Source organism: Propithecus coquereli, unplaced genomic scaffold (assembly GCF_000956105.1).
Source record: "Propithecus coquereli isolate 6110/MARCELLA unplaced genomic scaffold, Pcoq_1.0 Scaffold11, whole genome shotgun sequence".
In the NCBI taxonomy this organism is placed as follows: domain Eukaryota; kingdom Metazoa; phylum Chordata; class Mammalia; order Primates; family Indriidae; genus Propithecus; species Propithecus coquereli.
The window spans coordinates 12,786,204-12,789,894 of record NW_012134969.1 but is presented as its reverse complement, the minus strand read 5'-3'; positions in this window follow the sequence as shown (position 1 = coordinate 12,789,894).

Sequence of the window (3,691 nt, the reverse complement as noted above, 5' to 3'; positions counted from 1 at the left end):
TGGTAAATGTATCTAACTTTTCTTGGATTAATATTTGTATGTCTTAATCTTAGATGGTATCAGTTCTTCAACTTTGTTCTTTATTTGAATTGTTTTGCCTATTCTAGTGCCTTTTATTTTCCATATAAATTTTATAATCAAATTGTCTATATCTAAAAAGAATGCTGCTGGGAGTTTAATTGGAATTGCATTAAATCTGAGAATTAATTTAAAGAAAAACATATAAAATGTCCTAACCTACATAAATTCATACAAAATCTCAATATAAAAAAATATAGCATACTGATATAAATAGCATGAAAAACAATAACGCCATAGTAGCAGGGGACTTCAACACCCCACTAAATGAACTGGACATATCTTCCAAACAGAAAATAAGCAAAGAAATAATGGACTTAAACAGAGCTCTAGAACAAAAGGGACTGACAGACCTCTACAGAACATTCCACTCAAATAAAGCCAAATATACATTCTTCTCATCAGCCCATGGAACCTTCTCCAAAATTGATCAGCCATTCCATCATGAAATTGCTTCAGTTTATACTAAGATGTTGGTCATAACCAGCTGACTGATTTGACTGTGCTCTTGGAGAGAACTGTAAATAAAAGCATAGGGGAAGGTTTAAATTCCTAGAATCAATAAGGTTGAAATGGATGAATGTCTTCCCTAAATCCTACTCCCCATACCTGGAGTGTGCACTTAAATTAGGGTTTGGTGGCTAGGAGAACAGAAATTTTAATTGGGCACTAAGTAGTCTAAAAGAAATTCTCCCTATTTTATTTACTTCTAGTACTCTTCTTACATAGCTTAATTAATTCCTCTATAAATACATATGTGTACCTGTATATGTGTACACATGTGAGTATGTAAGTATGCATGTGCGTATGTGTGCATGTGTGTGCTTAAATATGTGTTGAGTACAGATGCTATGCCCTGGGTACAGTGGTGAACAAGAAAAGAGTGGTCTCATAGGTTAGTTTCCAGTGGGAATTTTAAGCAAGAGAGTAATGCTAGATTTTGAGATTCTTTGAAGGCTGGGAGTGACTATATCAAATTTATCTATGTCTAGCACAGTGCCTTATAAATCCTAAGTGCTCAATTAATGTCTTCTAAATAATGTTTAAGTTAAAAATGTCAGTTTCAGCTTGAAATCAGTACCAAAACTGTGATTTGTGCCAAGATGAATTGCTCCACATGAACATATATATGTCTATTTTAGCAGATAGATAGATACACACATCCATATATAACATTTGAGCATCACCATCATTCTTAGGTGTAACTGACAAATCTACGCTAGCTAATTTATCCAGAAAGACATTTATTATAGAGTACTGGGTGACATACGACATCTCCAGGAGGGCCAGGAGCCCAGAATAGGTACTACATACCCAGGAGCAAATGCAGACAGCAGAGATACCCTATCCACTGTGAAACTGTTCTAGGAAGCATCTCCTTCCTGCCATGACCCACCTCTTTCCCTATATTTCTCATCAGAACTTTCCCCCACAAAACTAAATACATCTACCACCATGCCACACATTGCTTACTTCCTTCTTCCAAATCTCATGCGTGTACAAAACCTGAGCTACATATGGAGCCCTGACTGCAAGAGAAAATGAAAAGTGAAGCTATTAACTTTCCAGCCTCCCCATTACCAAGAGGCATACTTGAAGGGGGATCAGAATGAGTAATGTGTGAGCCATTCCATCATGAAATTGCTTCAGTTTATACTAAGATGTTGGTCATAACCAGCTGACTGATTTGACTGTGCTCTTGGAGAGAACTGTAAATAAAAGCATAGGGGAAGGTTTAAATTCCTAGAATCAATAAGGTTGAAATGGATGAATGTCTTCCCTAAATCCTACTCCCCATACCTGGAGTGCTAGTGGCAAGCAAGAAGTGAGGCTACACATCCTGGGAATATTAGGTTTTGAAATTGAGCTGAGCTGGATTCCCTCAGGCAAAAATAATTCCTGCCTGACCCACTTCATACAGCTGCTGAGAAGGTAATGCATGAGAAGATAATGCATTCTGTAAACTCTCACTGGTGTCCTATCTATCTTCTTTCACCTGTGGGTATACATTGACCTTATCACAGTCTCTTCCCTGTATCTCCCCTGCCTCAGTTGAATCAGTCACCAAGATCTGCTGATTAACTTCAAAAATTCTTCTCAAATCTAGGCTCTCCCCTCTTTGTCCATTGTCAATGAGTCAGTACAGTCTCTCATCCTGTCTAAACAAGGTTGTTTCAGGTGTTCTAGAAGCAGTCTCTAATCCTATCGCACTCAGGTTGGTAAAGGTGTTCCAGATGCAGTCTCATCCTAGCTCACCCATGTTGGTACAGGTGTTCTAGGTGAAGTCTCTAAACTTATCTCACACACATTGGTACAGATGTTCTAGATGTAGTCTCTCATCCTATCTGACCCAGGTTGGTACAAGTGTTCTAGGGGCAGTCCTCCTATCTCACCTAGGTTGGTACAGGTGTTCTAGATGCAGTCTCTCATCCAACCCACACAGGTTGGTACAGGTGTTCTCAGTGCAGTCTCTCTTCCTATCACACCAGGTTGGTATAGGTGTTCTACATGCAGCCTCCCATCCTAGCTATGTTAGTACAGGTGTTCTAACTGATCATCTTGCCTCTAGTCTCACCAACTTCCCGCCTGTTCGTCCCAGAAAACAAATCAGATCATCCACTCTCTTGCTTTAGTGTTGTTTTCATTGTTATTCATATTTTAAAAATACCACTTTCTGAGCAAAGACAGACCCTCATCAGCAGGCCTTGTCTGTGCCTCCCCTTTCCAGAGTGGAAAGGGTGATTCCAGCAGAGACCTCTGACTGCTGTGGGCCACTTTAGAAGATCCAGAAGGTGCAAACTGTAAATTAAGTGATGTTCCAATGATCACTTCTAGAGATGGATCGATATTAAAACTGGAATGTGATCTTTGTCAAGGATGTTTTTAAATCTCTTCCACATTATTTCTCTACATGTTCCTCATCTTATGAGTCATGAATTATCTAACTCTTCCTTCTGTTTTTCTGCTTCAATATTTCATCTTATCTCTGCCAACTTCATCTTGTATCCCCCACCATCACCAGTCTCCATTCCTGTGATTTTACAAAAAAAAAAAGTGAGATATTCTATGTTTTACTTTTATATTGCACCAAATGATACATCTCAGCCTCAGCCACATCCTTGCTATCATCCAAACTACCTCATTCTTTCTTTGCTTTGAAAGAAACACTGTCTGTATCTACTACCAAATCTGGCATCTCCTTTTTCAGGTTCTCATTTCATTTTACTGCAACATAGTTATTTCTCTGACAAGTAGGAAGCTGAACAAAATACCTCTAATAAAGCAAATCATGTGATACTCACTTTTTAAAGTTAATTGTAGACTATTACTTTATTCTTTTTACACTCAGGTAGCTTCTAAACAAAAAGAACACAATATGCTAAATAAATTATTTGGGAACAGAGATCAGCATTCTAACATAACACTTCTAATGCATGATTATTTAAAACAAATATCTCATTCACAGAAATTACAGATCATCAGAAACTGTCTACTAGGTTGTGAAGTAGAAAAGGTGCTTGATCAGAAAGAAAAGACTCTTTTTAAGAGGTAATTACAGCAGCATATTTAACATTTCCAGTTTTTAAATGGAGATTTTATATGAATTTATGTA